The sequence below is a fragment of the Cyphomyrmex costatus genome, unplaced genomic scaffold, assembly GCF_001594065.2.
Source record: "Cyphomyrmex costatus isolate MS0001 unplaced genomic scaffold, Ccosl1.0 scaffold172, whole genome shotgun sequence".
In the NCBI taxonomy this organism is placed as follows: domain Eukaryota; kingdom Metazoa; phylum Arthropoda; class Insecta; order Hymenoptera; family Formicidae; genus Cyphomyrmex; species Cyphomyrmex costatus.
The window spans coordinates 1,396,588-1,415,477 of record NW_017275737.1 but is presented as its reverse complement, the minus strand read 5'-3'; positions in this window follow the sequence as shown (position 1 = coordinate 1,415,477).

Here is an 18,890-nt window from a genome sequence, read left to right as displayed (position 1 = left end):
CCTCGTGGTTCCTCGTGGATCCCACGCACGACACCCGACTCGCTTTCCGTTCGCAGGCCTCGCGCTTTTTTTCTGTATCGTCCGCCGCGTCGCCGTGCCCGCGCGAATCTCCCCCGATTTTTCCGCGACGCTCGTACTTCCGACCGGCCGCGGCAGCCATCAGTCCGCTGCGTCGAGACGCGTCTCATAAACGAGAACGGCCGGCATTTGAGCGCGCCCGCCGCCGCGGTTGTGTTCGGCCGATTCGTGGATCCTCGAGTTGCCTCGAGGATGGTGAATGCGCGGGGCGGCGGGCCAGGGGCGGAAGGGTTGCGTGCGGCGCAAAGAGCAGGACCACCAGCAAGGGGTTGGAGAGTCTGTGCTGCCGTCGCACGGACAGCGAGCAAACTAACCGGAGCGGCGCGATCCGCACGACGTCGAGGACGATGAAGCCGGAGGCCGCCAACCCCCAGTCGCGTCACCGACGCCGACGCTGATGCTGAGTGGGGGTTGCTGTCTGTCCCCGCCACACTATACTCACTCTCATCCCCCTTCCCCCGTGCTACTTTCCGGATAAATAAATAGGGGATGCGTGACGTGCGATGCAACGTCGTTCATTGTCCGGGGGGGGGGGAGGGGAGTAGGAGGAGGAAGAGGGGAATTGAATGGTAGAATGGTCCCTTGATGCCCTTCGGATAGAGGATGTCGAAGAAAATCTCGCAAATGGGCATTTAAATTTAATTCTTTGTTTCCTGTTGCGGTATTGGGTATTCTCGAGAGGGAATACCCAATTTTTATCTTCATTGTCGACGCAACAAACAACGGAAAACTCTTATAAAATGAAACGCCATATAAAACTTTTAGAGTTGGAATCCAGCTAAAAAAAAAAGCAAACTACTCTTAGACCAATATTTATAATTATTTTATTTAAGATTGTTTTACAACTGTTTTAATGTAATCTTAAACTGTCATAAACTAATCAAAAAAACTGTATCAATATCTTAGAAGTTATATCAGATGGTTTTGAAATAAGAATAAACTATGAGTCAGAATATCAGCCTTAGAATTTGATCTTTCCATATAATTTGATCTTTCCATATAATAATTTGATTAAAAAAATGAAAAATTCATGTCGGTTTTAGCTGTTCTAATTTCTACGTCATCGGCACTGCAATAAATGACAAAGGGCAATTCTTATAAAATTAAAACGATGCATAAAACGTTTAGAATTTGACCTCGTAATATAATTTGGTCAATAAGTAAATATAATTCGTATCAGTTCTAGCCGTTCTAATTTTTACATCATCAGTACTACAGCAAATGGGTAATGAAAAATTCTTACAAAATAAAATAAAGATACAAATCTTTTAAAGTTTAACCGTACTATGTAATTAAGTCAAGAAATAAAAGATTCGTGTTAGTTTTAACCGTTTTAATGTTTACATTATTGGCTATAGTAAACGATAATGGAAAATTCTTATAAAAAGAACAACGAATAAAACTTTTAGAGTTTGATCTCATTATATAATTTGGCCAAGAAATAGAAAATTCGTTTTAATTCCAGTCATTCTAATTCCTACAGCATCAAATCTGTAAACGACAATTTTTATAAAATGAAACAGCGCATAAAACTCTTTAGCTCAGTTTTTTATTTTCTGGCTAACTTCTAATGGTTTAAACCTCATTTAACCTGATAATGCAAAAATTGTGTTTTTCCAGCTATGATTGATCACTAAACTGATGCAGGTTTTGTTGTGAATAACTTTTAGTAACTAAAAGTTACTACTACAAAACCATCAGTTTAGCAATAAGCCATAGCTATAAAAAAAAATAATTTTTACATTATGAAGTTAAATATAAGCACAAGTTAATCGGAAAATGAGAAAACGGATTTTATACCTGGATCATATAACTTATAAAAAATAGAAGATTTATATCAGTTCTAGTCATTCTAATTTTTATGTTATCAATGTTACAACAAACAGGCATGGAAAATGAAAAAAAAAATAGAATGAATTAGTGCATGAAAACAACATAAAACTTTAGGCCCAATTTTTCATTTTTTGATTAATTTATAGTTAATTAGACTTACTTTCTCCTTAACCTGACAAAGCAAAAATTATGTTTCTTTAGCTATGATTAATCACTAAACTAAATAGTTTTGTAATGGTGTAATTTTAAAAACTACTTATTACAAAGTGATCAATTTAATTAGTGTAATCAAAGCTCTCAAAAAATATTACACAATTTTTATTTTATCATCAAATTATATAAATTTAATCATAACAAGTTAATCAGAAAATGGAAAATCGGATCTTATACTATACAATTTGGCCTAGAAATATAAGATTCGTGTCAATTTTAACTATTCTAATCGTGTCGAACAAGGCATGTTGGAAACTTTATTCGAGAATATACATAGCGAGCTAAGGGTAGAAATCTTAGAATTGCCTGTCTCTAGGAACCGATCGGTTCTGTCAGGTCAGGTAAGTTAGCGTAACAACACCTCGTTGCAACTTGAAGGGTGACTAGTGGAGCTTTACTTCGCGTGTCTGAAGTTGAGATAATGGGCAAGCGCCTTGCTTCATTTACCAGTGACATCCATGGTCGTCGTTTCGATGCCTTGTCGGAACTTCAAGCGCAATTATTATATCGGCTCGCAATTTTCTCCGAGAGATAATAAAAGCCGAGAAAGCTTTTTCTTCGCGAAAGCATGTAAATAGAAGCTAGTTACGCACGGGTCGCTTTCTTTTTCTTTTCAACGATGAAAAGCAGTGATTCTCAAAGGATGCGAAGCACATTATCGAAAAGGAACACGTCGAACGCGATTATGCAGCTGATCGATGCGACGAACAACGCGTCGCGGAAAGAAACCGGAAGCGGGTCATGCGTGATATTCGGCTCGGGTATCGTTCCCGCGTGTCGGTTTTGCTGAGTTTTTCATAAATAAATATGAGATGATTATCTCACTTGTGCAACGCGTATGGTAGCTACGTACCACCTCAACACGCTCTAAAAGGTCGGTGACAGGGGATTTTCATATTCCGTCATCACGTAAAGATAAGAGGATTTAGCGCATGGTAGTTGTCTCTATTTTCTTGAAAATAAAAACGTCCGCTGTGCCTTTTTAATTCGCAGCGACGGGCAAAGTGTAGCTCGTCCTTTAAAGGAAAGGTGCCTTTTTTTCCGGGATGGAAAAACCGGGTTCTTTCCTTTCACCTTCCCGTCGTACATCTAATATTCATAACGCTTTTTAACGCGAGAACCGCTCTTCGTGGGAGAACAGTTAACGAGAACTGTGGGGTTCCAAACTTCCCCTTCCATTAATTAAATTCTATGAATTTGAACGGTATTGAGCACTGCGGCGGAATTTCCGCAAATGCATTCGAGGGCTTTGCGTCGATGTTTATGCGGACGCGAGAATTCGCGTGTTACGACAGGTAGTACAGGGTGGACAGCAGTCAACAACACTCCCTGTCCCGGAAACATAAACTTTAAAAAAAAATACGCTCGGTTGTTAGGATGACGCGTTTTTCACATAAACATGACGAATGTGTACGATACGCACGAGCTATATGATCCAACCAATGATATGAATTTGAAAGTGATTGATTTGGCAACGCACGCGTTAAGTAAATTCCTGATCCGATTCTTTTTGGAATATAATAGAACAGTTTGGATATCCGGGAGGTGTGATTTATCCAGAACTTTTCGAGATCATCTTGTAAATCCAAGTGTATAATAAATGCCTTTGCTGAAGTATTTAAAAATTTAGCTAGATAGAGATTTAAAAATTATTTTATTTGGACCGTCAAAATAATTATGTAGGACTGGTTGTTAGGAAGTTGAAATTTTCTGCAGCATTGTTATCAATACTTAAGCATCCAACAAAAGTATTTTCAGATGTGTATCTAGCTAAATTTTTTAATATTCAGCAAACCGCTTTTTCTGTGTACACGTTTGTGCAAATCCATCGCTTTTATATATTTGTTTATTTATTGTATTCCGTCTGTTCGTTTGTTGTCTGTCCATTTTAATTAACATTAAAGATAACATTATCTTTAACTTAACTTTATAGCGTTATTATCTTTATTTGTATTACCTTATTTTTTAATCGTTATGATCTTTGCTGATGAAGACTAAATGTAGTTGAAATGCCCTTATCTTTTTAAATCATTAGAGGATAAATTATTTATTATTTTTTACCATCTTTAATTTTTATTCATTTTTTACTTTGTTATTCTTCTTAGATGGTTTTGCAAATAATAAGCCTTACATTTAATTTATGTGTAAATTTAATTTTTTTATGCAGTGTAGTGTTATTTTTACAGAGAGAACAAAATTGCACATTTACAAAAATACTTATTAAACTTGGATTTGCAGAGTATAATTTATTTTAACGATTCTCAGACTACTCTCGCGTAACAATTAACGTATCCTGATATTTTGTAGAAAGGATTTATTTGACGTTATATATCGCGAATACAGATTTAATCCTTTTGATGTTTAATCGAAATTGAGAATGCGAACGTTGCAATTACTGCAATGTTTTATTACATAGTTTTGATCACAAGACGTCCTGCTTCATGCGAGATGCAATGTGACATAAATCTTATCGTTCACGTACGACGATCAGTTTCGTTGCGACACATTTCGCCTGAATGCGCAACTTGTGCTTAGCTTTGCTTCTTCGATAAATTGATTTTAATGGTTCGACGAGTCGAGAAATTCTTTCACGCGAATGCACGATCAGTTTTTATTTTTACGTTTATTTGCTATTTTTTGCGTCTTAATTATGAAATAAAGATACCGAAGCAAAGTTTGACCTGAACTAACGTAAAGATGTTACGATTTAATCCCGTTTAACTTTTCATTACTCGCATGGAATTTTTAACTTTATATAGGATAGGGATATTGTAGCCTTACAAAAGTATAAATTTGTATGAATGCTATTTATGCACATTATTATCATTATTATTATTATTTAGTCCAAAATTTTTTTTCATTTATCTTTTTCATTTAAAAGATATACAGAATATTATTAATTTTTATTTCATTATATTAAAAAAACCATTATATTGAAACATTATATTAAAAAAAAACAATGAAAATTGAGATATAATATTGGAGTGTCAGAAACACGAGAGCAATTATGTTAAAAACAATTATGCGAGAATAACGTAGGATTAATAAGAAGAAGCATGGTTCACAAGAAGCTTTCAGTATTCGCTGTTATAATTCGAAAATTATTTTCGCTCGATATTCTTAGTGAAGAAAATATCATTTATCGCACACATACATAACTTGCAAGTGAGATAAAATCCATGTAACATTCTGTAGAAGACACTCTATTCTTATCTATAAAGTTTTACGTAAATATCCGCAGAGGCACATTTAACAATTACATTGATATTTGCACGAAAGCAAGAGCTCGTTAAATTGGGAAGGCGAACAGCAATTACGTTATAGTTGCCGCGAGCGTTTCTAACGCATAAATGATCTCTCGTTTAACGAAGCGTATTCCTCGGTTCCCTTTATCGTCGTATATTCAACAAATTCATCGCCGTATCGCGGCCGCTAATTTTTCCTTGCGGAACAATTTTTCTACCGGAGGAGATGCTTATCGTTGAATTAATAGAGGTAATTTGCCAAGATCGGGCGAGTGTAATTCGAACGAGAGATTGGCCCCGCGCGAGGAGCAAGAGGATCGATGTTTATTGCGCTGCAAGCCCAGAATTGTACTTCTCCCTCCCCGATGGTGTGAAGGTTGCATCGGAAGGCTCATCGTTGCTCGTTAGACACTCGGTCGTGCGTGACGATCACTTCCGTCACGCATGAGCACGTTCTCCGTTCAAACGTTACTCGCTCCCGTCCGCTCGAGTAATTCGTTTCCCCGCATCCCAGATTTTCCAGGACTCCCGTACAATCCCGCGATTTCGTTCAGAGTAATTCCACGCTCGCGAAAAATTGCAACCACTTTCCGGTAACGTGTCGTGCACGTTTGTTCGCTTCGCGTTTAATGAGAGTTCAGTGTGCGTAACTATGCGCCCGCTGAAATGAATGTTATTGTTTGATAAAACGCGCGCGACTACGTTTTCATGTATGTTGGAAACTTCTTTTTCATCACGGATTTATTAAACGGTAGTTTTAGCGATTCGCGTGTGCGCGCGTCCTGGTTTCTGATTTTACTTTCAGAATTCGCGTATCTTAGACGAAAATTTGCACTTTACCGGTATACATCTTTAACGAGTAGTCGGAAGCAGCGGAGTTCTCTCAGTATAAGATAATAAATATAGAAATGTGATAAACGCAGAAAACTTTTTCATCGTGAAATCGCATTAATAGTTCGTAAACAGATTGAGAGACCAAGGGAGTAAACCTTTATAATCTTTAAAAGCAGATATATATAGATTCCTGAGAAGATGGTGTCTAGTATAATAGCGTATCCTGTTTCAGCTACCATTCGCTTATTGCTTCTCCATGAATAACGAAATCTTCACCGCTCAGCTGTATCAAAGATAAAGCTATGCGCAAGGCACTCGATAACGCGGTGTAAGTAGAAATTGAAATTTCCTCCTGGGTTGAATTGCTCAGTAACTCAATATCCTAAGAGTTCGCTGACCTTGTTACACGCTCGTTCGTGCGTGACCGATTACTTTCGTTACGCATGAACACATTTTTCGTTGCAAGCACGTTGCGTAGGATGAAATATAAGAGTAAGATGTTTCCTTCAATATGGAAATCATCTTTGAAGTAGTTAGAAATCGGCCAACGACGATCGCTTCATTACACCTTTTTACTCAGGAAACCATTGCTTTCCTAATTAGACAAATAGGCTCAGAAAATGTAATTTTTCAAAACTCGAATGATATTTATTATTGAGGAATTGTCATTTCAACGATTTAATTATATAGACATTTATTTTACAAAAGTTTTTTGTAAAAATTATTTTAATACATTTTTGATACCTTCTATTTTATAAACGTATTCCAAATTGCTAAAAATATATACAGGATTAAGTTGAAATACATGGTGAATATAAATTATATACGACTTACAAAATTAATTAAGAGGAAAAAAAACGGCGAGTGTTTATTTTTAAAGAATATATTTTTTATTTTAGTGACTTAATCATAGAGAATTAAATTAACTTTTAGCTTTTCCTTTCTCTCTCTTTCATAAAAGTTCGTTATAAAAATTACTTTGATATTTTTTGTTACATTTAGCACTTTATTTCACATATCCAAAGTCTCTAAAAATGTATGAGTCAAATTGAAAAGATAAATACATGATCAATAAATTACGTACGACTCATGATATTAAACATTAAGAGGAAAAAACGATAAATATGAATGCAATAATTGATGTACGAATAAAGTACTATACGTAATTAATTAGAGAAGATTGTTGTATAAATAAAATATATAAATCATTTAATATAGTACGTTCCGTCTGAGTCCATTTTGATAGGATATTATTAACAGATTTTAATTGAATCACCAATTGTATACTAAGAACAATTAATATCTACTATGTTAAGATATATTATATTATACGTATTTCCTATATGTATATAATTTCTGCAAAAAATGATTGGAATTGAAATTTTTTACTTTCTATGTAAAAATAAATGTTATATAGAAACAGTTTATTAACAGGGCTAATATTTACATTTAACAATACAATTTTATAATTTAAATGACAATTTTATCTTTATGTTTTAAAGACATGTCCATTTTTTATTGAAATAATTTTTCATCGATATTCTAAATCTCCGTTAAATATTTTGTAGTATTACTTTCAAATACAATATAAAAAAATCTGTAATTTTTTCATAATTTTTTTGTTAAAAGTATAATATTTATAGTATATTTCCTAACTGATTAATATTTTCAGTATTTTTATTTACAATTAATTATGTAGTATTTTATATGCGTATCAATTGTATATCGCAATATAGTACCGGTTTTTTTCCATTTGATGATAAATACACGTTTAAATAAGTTAAGTTTTCTCATTTCCGCAGAAAAAAAATCAGGAAAATATATAATGTATTCAAGACACAAGGATATATACATATACACGTTACATCAAGTAGTACGTTGAATCAAGTTTTTCGCTGGCCGGAAGTATACCGCAATGCGACGTACGGAAAGCTTATCGTCCTCGTTACACGCTTGTTCGTGCGTAACGATTACTTCCGTCAGATGCACATCCTTGAATCAAAAGCCACTCTGCTCGAGTTACTCGTTTCGATGGATCAAAGAATGCAAGGTCCTCGCTTTAGCAACTCCGGCCTGGCTGCAATATTCGCGAGTGCGAGCACATTCCTTCATTCTGGGGCGTCACGATTAATTGCGAATTGCTGGTACAGGCGTCAAGATTTTTGTGTTTCGTGTTTTGTGTTTCGCAGTCGATAATTTGTATTACAGTAGCAGAAAGAAGTGCTACTATGTGGCATTTTTCAACAGTATTTCATTCACGAGAAGTTTTAATTTTGCCTCCTAAATGGATGAACGTTTTCTGATCGACGATTTTAGAACAGTTTTAATACGCTCAGAATGGATTAAAGATAATTGCGTATTTTTTTTGCTAAAAAAAGCATGCTCGAAAATACAATTGTAATTTAACTCATCGTAACGTATATACAGAATCAACGGTTAAATTTATTATGTCAAATTGTACCCAGTTTGAGTTATTTTTGTAATTATTCCTATTCGCTACTGCTTCTCTATACTCGATACATTAGGAAAAGGATTATGTGATTTTAGAAAAACTGGCATTTTTAAACAAATAATATTTTGTTTTTAGGACAAAAAAAATTTCATTGTTTCCACCCAATACACTTTTCAATTTAGTAAATAGCAAAAATATTTGTTTATACCAACTATAAGGTTTAGTTTGTACAATAAAGCATTTTTGTTTGATACATTTTAACAAATATTTTATTCACTACCAAATTTTGATTTGTAGAATGAAATATTTTTTCTGATGTAACTTTTAAAAATGTTTTATATTCTATGAAATTTGAAATGAATTGAATGGAAATGTTTGGTTAAAACATACCGAACCAAAATTGCTCAATTTTTTCGTTAATAAGTATAAATAAATATTCTTATTATTTACAAAACTGAAAATTGTATTGAAATTTTGTGTTATATAAATAAAATATTTTGTTGCTGTTATGCTTCGAGTGAACAATTTTGTTGAAGATAACTAAATTGTTTTTCTAGTGTAAGTTCATTTAAATAAAACAATAAAATTATAATATATAAAACAGCTTAACTCTCAAGAAACATACTATTAATTTTATATCCAAATTTAGTTTATTATTTATAACGTGCGTACGTTACATGAATATTTACTTCAAAATTAAGTAACTTATAAAAAGTAACAAAATGAAACAAAATATTATTTGTCCTAAGGAAAATTGGTTTGATCCTTTAATATATTTAACAGTGCATGTATTTACGACAAACGTGCGTGATGTTCTTCCGTATTTTTCTTAATAAATGAAATATCAACTTGTGTGCGCTTTCAAAGAGACGGTTTCGATGCTATTGCGGCGAACACGAAATGACAAACCGCGCACACGTCCATCGGGACGTTTTCCGACGAGAGCGATGAGAGGCACCCCCGCCTTTCAGCTTGCTGCGAATCGATGTCCGACCCCGCGAATGCAAATGCAAAATAGTGGTTGACCCATTTTTTCCGCGCTTATCGCACCGCACTGTCTCCGCTCGGACTTTTCTCTCGCCTTCACACTCGCCCTTCGTCATCAATCTCTGCTTTTCGTTCATCTCTTCTCCCCCCTTCTTCCTCCTTTGACCGCTGTTATGCTGAATATCGCGAGCCTGCATCAGTCCGGTTGATAAACTAATTTCGCCTGGAAAAAGCTGCTCGAGTTGGTGCACTTTTCCTACAGAGTCCCGCAATCTAGTACCGAAAATCTCACATATCTTATTTCTTCTTGTTTCTCTCTCTTTGTGCGAACGGATTGTCGTTTCGCCATTTGCATTTTATTTTCTCGTCAGAAAGGCAGCACCGACGTTTTCACTGCTCGTTAGGATCAAATTACTTTGAACTGATAACCAAGATTGTTTGCGCGCACGACGAAAAATCTGAAGACATAATTTTTAAATGGATGGAGCTCATTTTTCTGTGGATGAGCGAATAAAAAAAATGAAGACGCGTATAATAAATTCAACGTTGCTATTTTCAACTATGTTAGGACTTTTCGATGTTTCATGTAATTATAGTACCACAATCTCTAATTTCATAATAATGTATTATCTTACAAATACTTTCATAAAATCTTCGTTTTTATTGTTTTTAATCATTTTGGAATAGTCGTATTTTCTAATTATCTTTTTACGTGATTCCAAATCTCTACATGATTCAGTAGTATGTACGTGACTTTCACACTCAAGAGAACAAATCCGGAGTCGGTACTCTAGAAGATGTCGGTGTGAATTTAACCCCTGGTGTTTATATCAACTCCGTCATTTAACACCATGGGTGTGTAGATTTGAAATCCATAGTGTTAAATCCCCCCACATTATGTTGGTATTAATTTAACCCCCAACACAGTGAGAATTATAGACACCGCATGGTATTGAGTTTACACCGCTATATTTTTTAAAGTGTAAGTACATTCCATTTTTTTGCGAGTTATATCTTATCACTTTAAATCTGCTACAGACGACATAGTCAATGTATGCTAACATTGGCCAATGTAACATTGACTCTGTCATTTGTATAAATTTTATGTTGCCAATTATAATTACGAATTGCCAAAGTTAACATTTGATAACATTTGCTATGAGGATAATTTTTTAAAACAAATCAAACGTAATCAATATTGATTAATTACAAATCATTGCAATATAATATCATAATGTAATTTATGATAAATGCAATATTTTCCATTTTTCACCTTTTTGTCTCTTTGTTCTTTTTTTTTCATTGTATAAAACTTAGGCACAAAAGATAGCTATGATAGTTTCTGCGACCACAATTACCTGTTCAAATAGTAAAATTGATTGGCGAGACATTGATTAAATATTGATATGCATTAGGGATCTACTAGATCAATATTGCGTCAATAAATTATCATCTTTTTCAACGTTTGCTCACATTCCTAAATATTGGTCTATTATTCATATGGCTGATTATGTATATCATGTGGATATCAATCGTACTGCATATTTATATATGACCAACATTAGTTCAGCATTGTTAGCCAAAGCATTCGTCGACGTTGGCGCACATTGGCCATATTTAGCTTTATGAATTGTATATGTTGTTATTATTTAATAATAACAACCGTAGAGTTCATATATTTTATTTATACTTGTTTATTTCTTGAATAAGTTTTTTTATTGATTTATTTATATTTGTTTTATTCTTGCATAAAAGAAGAAGAAACCTACAAAGCTATTTTTACTTTAATTACATAATTCTGTTTCTAAAATAATAGATGGAAAATGATTAATATGACAAATTTTTTCATTTTATCGACAAAATGAGCTTATAATCAACGTCTATAACTATATGTACCTAAATAATGTAATGTTCTGAATTATAATAAAACTACATATTATTAATTGAATGATTTTTTGATACGACATATGATAAGAAGCGCAAGATAAGATATGTGTCTCGAATTTAAAAACAGTTTTCTGATCGAAGTTCGTGTATTTTCTTAATATGGTACGGAATTAGGAGCGATGTCGGCGACCTACATTTTCCGAGCTGTCTTTGTGTCGGGTGAACGTGTTTACGGTACGAGAGCGCGTAGTTATGCATAATTCGATAGTGTCTCGGATCCCTGGGATGCCGCGACGACGGATTCAGCGTATGATTTTCGGATCGCCTGGCTTCAGGTCGCTTGCAGTCCCCGTACGAGAACTTGTCCCGGCAAGTCGGTTAATCCGAAATTCTCGGATAACAAGAAGGACGTTGCATCACCGCCGTCAATGCCCCGAAGGGGGTCGTCGCAAAAAGCCGAGTTGAAATTTAGTGGTTACTCGGGCTTCGCTTAAAGGAAAATGTATTGCTTGACATTTCTAAGAACTGACGGGCATGAGCAAGAACGAACGAGATTTGCCGTCTGCGAAGGGCTCTTGGAAACTGGCCATCTTCATACTTTAACATGGTCTTGACGATGTCACTTGAAGTATGTCAGATCGATCAGAAAGAGCATTTTCGCTTGGAATCTTAGGATGTTGATCAACAACTGGAAAGAGATGGTGTCTTGATAAAATGTATTGAATCAAAATGTTAAATTTTTTGCATTAATTTTTACATAATGTTTGTATTAACTTCTTATTTCTAAGTATCGTAAGTATATATCCAAGTTTTCTGTTTATCTGAGTTTTCTTTTTAAGTTTTTTATTATCTTATGTTAAACTATAACAAAAAATTTGAATGGACTGTTTGGGACACGTAATATGTTAAATATTTAACATACATTTTTAAGTGTGTAAATTTGTTATTAATCAATCATAAACTTGTCGAATAGTTTTTTTAACGCTATATACATAGGTATCTACATGTAAAATATGTATAATATTATCAAAAAGATCATACCAAAATGATGCAATTTTCAACTCACATTTAACAAACATCATATCGAGAATCTATTATTTTTAAAATAGAGAGAAAGAGCTGTATTATTTAAAACTTTCAAAAGCCTGACGAAGCTGTTATTGTTTCACTGTCTCAAGAAGTAATACTTTTGTTGAGAGATGAAGTTAATTATTCATAGTAATTATATTGCATTGTGTAATGAAAGATACATTTTAAGTCCGGGAATATCGTTTTTATTTTACTTTCATGATTCTTTCTTGTTGATCTCGCGAGCTCTTTCTGTAATGATCCTATTATGACATAAAACATCCGCCGCGCGGCACGTTGATATTTTTCTTGATTTATTTTCCGAGACATAATTAAAATTGCGAGTCACGAGAAATTTTTAAAACAAACAGCAGCGACAATTAATCTGCAGTTTAATCTGTGGTCTTATTCAGATGATACAAAGCACGCGAGACAGTAAATGGTAGACGTAGGTCTTCCCTGTGTTCGCCATTATTCGCCACCGCGCGCGCACAGAAATCTGGCTCTAAAGCTTTCGCGAATGAATATGAATAACAAATGATACGGATTATATACAGCCTGAAATCTATGCCATTAATACGCAATATAGATAGTAGATCGTAGGCTACAATTAGTTTCTCGCAATACGTGCCATTGTAACGTGCCCGTGGGTAAATACTGTCAGCTACGTATATCACATTGATACACGCTAGAATATGCTTCATACAGAATATGCTTCAAACGTGTTCGCGCTTCATCGGACCATCTAACTTTAACCTTAATAACAGTCGCCCGATTATGCAGCTTTACTAGTTTGGTATCATAATTCATATCGAAGAATCTCATGAATAATCCGGTGTGATTCCTCTTCGAGGAGACGAATTTCTTTGAATTGACTTCCGATATGGTAATATGATGGATGCTAAATGCATTTTTGCATACTGTTAGATTCATTCAACGTCAAATTGTATTCAATTTAAATTATTTTTAGTCATTTCTACGAGTCGCCACTGCTCCTACTTAATATGACTTTGAACAATATATAGGAATGTCTATAGAAGATGTTTTTTTAGATATTATTTGTTTCAAGAGACGTCTTTATGATACCTTCGTGACGTCCTTTAGACACACATGTTGTCTGAATAATTTAAACAATTTCTGCTTTCTAATTGACTAGTGTGTTAATTCTATTATTTTGACTCTTCAATATTACACGCGGAATTCTATCTTATTAACGAAAGAATTTTGTACTGTTATGTTCTTGGAAACGACTTTTCATTTACTCGTTTATCTTGTTTACTTTAGTCCTCACTTGAAATTAATAGTCACAGTGGAGGATTAATTATGACAGTAGAGCTGCAACTCTAGGAATATGAAATCGATTTAAGATTGTAAGAAACTGTTTGCTAAAAATCACTCGAAAAAAGTAGTTGAAACATTTGTTTAAGTATAAAGGTTGTTTATTAAATATGTATGTGAATTTTCACTTAAATTATCGCACTCTTATTAATGCTAATTTATTTATTTTGTTTATTTTGTTTTATATAATATTGAGAATTATTATAATATTTTTTTCTATTAAAACAATGGATTTCAATTTAATTTAAGAAATGTATTAAGAGACGCTGACTAAAACAGGTCAATTTTGACTTAAAAAGTGCTACAATAGTTATATATGTAAATCTGCATTTTTTTTTAATACAATGGTAGCACTCTTATTCTTTTAAACTTCTAAACCTATGAAAAATTAGTCGAAATTTGCGTTAACATTTTTAATAATTCAGTTAGTAACAATCTAAATCGAACAAGTGTCTAGTGACTGAGTTTCACTGCTGCGTATAGTTAGAATTTTTTAAGTGTTTTATTTTTAAGTGTTTCTTGAATTTTTAGTGAAAAGGTTATAAAACTATATCACACATAACATAAGAAATTAAATTAGAACAAAATTGTCACTAGCCGAATTACTATTAAAATCCCTTTTTCAAGAAATTGGGTTACAATTGCTTATTTGATATCTAACAATTGCATTATTTTCGTTAGATTAAAAAGGGGGACTACACCAAATTTTCTTTGCATCTCTGAAAGGATACGACGTGACAGAAATTTACATACGAAAAAAGTAGGACGCTTTTACATTTTTTGACTTCTGCTTTCTTTTTCTCTCTCGTTACACGTCGACATACGAGATACGTGAAATTTGAACGAGAAAGGTCCAACCAGGAAAACGCGCTATATAAATCCGCGGGGACTCTTACCGAACGTTTATCTTCGGATGTACGTTGCGGGGATGCGCAACGCGACGCGAGGAAGCAAGTTTTCAGGTGTTGTTCATGTTACGAAATGGGAGAGTCCGATTTGCCACGGTCACCCTCTGTGGACACTTTAGTGCACGACACTTGTTTGCTTCGCCGCAGCAACGTATTTTTCCCCGTCTGTTTCCCTATCCATCTCTCGACATCCGGGCCTTTCGTCCGTCCCGGATGCGCGACCACGGGTGCAATGTGAGCAGCCGGAGCTTAGGAGAAGCGCAACGATACCGCTGAGGTAACGGAGCTTCGCGCCGAACGACGGGCATTCACGTTCGATTGGTCCAAACGTAATGGCGACAAATCCGATCGCCTTTATCTGCGCGACTGCAAAGTGCCGCCGCACTCTGAGACAGGTGCGCTGGGGACGGTTCTTGTGCGAAATGCGATTCGATGTTAACGCGACCATTTCGTACGTGGTGCTTACGTGCCGGAATTCCTAAATCCGCTTGTCCTGTGGTCGTGTTGGCAGAATGTTTGTCAGGGATGCGCGCGTTAAGATGCGAATTTCACGATTGCTGTGAGCAGCCGTCACGCCACAACTGCACTGTCACTGAAACTTGCGACTGTGACAGCACTTGCAGATGTCAGAACTTCGAAGATACGGTTGTACGATCGTATCGTATATATTCACATCATGATTAATATGATTTATAGAACTTTTTGAATTTTCGGAGAAACAATTCATTGATTTTATTATGAAATCAGTTAATTATTGATATATGTTTTTGATTATTGTTGAAATAAGAAATAAGAATGATATTTTATAAATTTGACAGATATCATGTTTTGCAGAGTATATATTTGTGATTATTATTGAGAGTTGGAGAAAGAATAAAAAGAGTATGTTAATTTACGGATTACATAGATAAAATTTTATAGTACACTTTATTGTAGCCGTTTATAGGATGATATTTAATTTTAAAAAAATGTTATTTTTATAACAGACACACAATACAAACTACATTTTATTATTCTTAAATCTTCTATTTCTTTTAATTTTCATAAAATTTTTATATTACTTATTTATTTATGTCAATACACTTAGAAACATGTGCTACTTATTATTAAAAAACTTTGACTTAAAATTAATTATAATCCAACGACGATAAATGTCTGTTTGCATGCGGCTGATCAAACATCGAGCTTTCTACTTAAAGATAGAAGATAAAATGCAGGAAAATCTTCTACCAAGTTATGATAATATTTAGCATTTTTTAATTAGGTTCATATAGTACTGAAAGTATCATTAACAATATTTAATAAAAATACTTGATTATGTTGATTTTTGACAAATTGTATTATATCAAATAAAACATACATTGAGAAAAAAGTTTTTGATATTTGTAACTATAATTAAATGTTATTTATATACATAATTATGGTTATTACTCTATAATGTTACTAATAATAATTATATTTACAGTTTTACAAAAAAATGTATACAGTTTGCATTGGAAATTACTATAAACAATGGTAATTGTAACCATTTTTTAAATAATAACTACATTTACAATTATTAATAACTATATTAAAATTATTATATAGTTAATAATGTAGATAAAAATAAAATTACATTTATAATCATTTTTGGTGTTAACTGTATATGTTGTGATAAAATCATAATTATAATTATTATCACTAAATTACAGTAGTAATAACAATAATTATAATCATAAACATCAAAAAATTTTTTCTGGGTGCAGATATGAAAATAAATAATATATTACAAATTATATTTAAACAACATAATAATAGTTCATATATTGTGTAGTTCGAATAAGTTCAGTCAATATGAGATTAAACGCAAGCCACCGAGAAGTTCGATTTATTGAAAGCCGATCTGATATCAGCTGATTCTCCTTAGAGGTCTACTAAGATTCTCGACGCAAAGTTATCTGTTACCGTTCAATGCACACGATATCGGGCTCCGATAGTTTCATGTACTGTTCTTGTTTTGATAACCTGCCCTGCATCGGAATGTATTAAACATCCGATACCTTTGATGCACTACTAGAGAAAAAGGATCTATGCACAAAGGAATCGCGATCGTTCGAATCGCGCCTTTGGAATTAATCTTGTGGTATACAAGATTTCGTTGCGGAAGAACGGAATCAAAGACCTAAGAAACAACACGTGAAAATCACAAAAAAAGTGAATGGACGAAAGAGAAAAAGGAAAGAAAAAGAAAAATGTACGCATATTCATATGAATGTATAAGCCAATATTGAGCAACTTACGTAAAATTGGTCATATTGTTGGAAACAGCCTGTGGATATGAAGTATATTAAATTTGCCTACAAATGTGGTATTTTGATCGGCATTATTGTATTATAAACTAATTTTTGACAATATAAAAGATGGATAACCTGGCAGGATAAATTAATAAAGAATCTTGAAATATTGATAGAATTTTCCTTTCTTTCACTGCTTATTCAGAGATAAATGTATTGCGTTTGTGAAGTTGTTTTAATTATTTTCTCAAAATTTACTCTGCCACAAGAAAGGCAAATTGTTATCCGAAAGATATTATTATTGAAATGTTCAAATGAAAATCGTTTCTCGATATTGCATCGCTATGTAATAAATACGTAAGAAAGAAATGTGATTTGTCTCGAGTTATCCTGCGTTATTGTTGGAGCTGTCGGTGAAATATTTATCTGCAATGCGTTGCAAGAGAGATATAAATGATTGGAATATACGACGAGGCAGATTATAAAAACAAAATCTGAGAACAAAAATACGGATTCATTCGATTTACATTCACAGGCGTGAATACAATTCATAATACAATTTACTTGATGATCGTAAATTTTGGTCACAACATGCATTTCATACATCACTGGACCTACGTATGATATTGTTCTGAAATTGTAACGACTTTACCATAATTATAAACGGAACGCCCTTCATTAACGCAAATTAGTGCTAATTTTACCGTTCGATATCTAGCGGGCTGTACGATCGCTAATTAAAATTTCGATTATTTATTCTCGTTGGCTTAAGATAATATACATACTATATTTGCAGGGCACCCACGGCAATAAAAAGATAATGTATGAAGTCTTTTTAGTTTTTTTAAGACAATGATTTTTAAAAAATTTAAATAGAATTAGGCAGATAATATTACAATTACGAAAGTTACTACGAGATTACCTAGTCAGCCTATAGATAAGATGTATATATATATATATATATGTGATGTGTGTATATATGTGTGTATATAATCTAATCGATACGGGTTAACTCCAGAGAGTACAAGACGAGACGTATTCTTGGTACTCTTTGTGGTACTTTAGGGACGTAGGTGCAGATATCGGGGATAGAAAAAAGAAGCACAGTGCAAAAAACAAATTGAAGTCGGCCTCTTTCCATGTAAAACATTACCTTTTATTGCCATGGGTGCCCGTCAGGTAATTTCCAGGTGACTATATCGATTAGAATTTTAGTACATTTTGACACGCAATACAGCAATCAGCAATGCGAAACGAATTTGTCGCGATAGAATAACGAGTCAATATTGTATATAAAAATAGTATATCTTTAATGAATTGGGCCAATTGTTACACACTTTTAAATATTATGTAATTTTAACAACAGAAAACGTCTTGTTGAAAAAAAAATACACGCAATCATGAATTGAATTAATAACGCACAGAATAACATTCAACCTCTTTTGACGTTTCTTTTCTTATCATAACGATAGCTTGTAACTTCTCGTTTAGTCCAATTGCATCTTACGTGTTTTTTCCGTAACGTACCGCGTATCGTCTCTTTCGCACATCCCGTTTTATTTCGGTCCCCCATAACCCCATTGTGCTTCACGTTGCTTATAGTTCTGCACAGGTCTTTCATTTTATCGTAACTCGATCTCGAATCCAGACATCTCTCGGAAGCTTATTCTATTTCCTACACTCATCATCATTTTATTTTATTACTTTACGTGGCAGTCTTCTGTCGCTTAAGATAAAAGTATATTGAATTTTCGGGAATCTATAGATACCTCCA